Raw genomic sequence first — 821 nt, 5'->3', positions numbered from 1 at the left:
GAAGCCTATGCTTATGCATTTTATGTAGGCCTATCTACTATAATTTGGCTAATGTTGTAGGCCTATGTAGGGGGTAGGGGTGTGTGGTGATTTCTCTAATGTGGGCCCGGTTGGATAGTAAAAAATTAAATGGGGACATCTGCCAACCGGGGACGTCCCCGGTTGTAGAGACCTGCATCCCCTATGGCTAAAAAGCTCTAAAATGCAATAAAAAAATCCGGGGACATTACACAGGTGTGAGGTCATGACCCCAAATGGTCGATTATTCCATCAATTTTTTTTTAAATCGACCATTTTGTCCTCGGTGTAGCGATTAAAAACACAATTTATGTGTGTGTGTCCCCGCTTCATACACAAGTCGGGAAGGGGTGGTGATGTGTGTGTGTAAAAGGCCCCGTCGGAGATCGAGAAATATATACGAGGAATGTTGGAAAACCTAATTGATTAGGTTTTAATTCTGGCTTCTTTTTTATTTGATATTTGCGAATTATATCACGCTTGGACTCCCTTAAGAGGTATTCCCGCGAAAAGAATGTTTTGATTAACATAAAAAAAAACTCAAACGTTCCATGTTTTCTTCATGAATCTTGTCAATGTTTCTAATTGTAATGAAATGCAAATAGTATAAAACATTTTCTAGGCGCTAGGTGAACATGGAACTTTGTCTAGGGTCTATGGTGGAATATCTTTAGTCATAGCGTGAACTTTCTTTTTAAAAACTCTTCTTGTGTTAAATAGCTCCCTCTCTTGGTACCCCTTGAAATTTAGTCCCAAGATTCTATAAAAAATAGGAGTACCTGCTATGGCCTGGACATTCCACC

Source organism: Amphiura filiformis, chromosome 18 (genome assembly GCF_039555335.1).
Source record: "Amphiura filiformis chromosome 18, Afil_fr2py, whole genome shotgun sequence".
Lineage (NCBI taxonomy): Eukaryota > Metazoa > Echinodermata > Ophiuroidea > Amphilepidida > Amphiuridae > Amphiura > Amphiura filiformis.
This window is presented reverse-complemented; position numbering follows the sequence as displayed.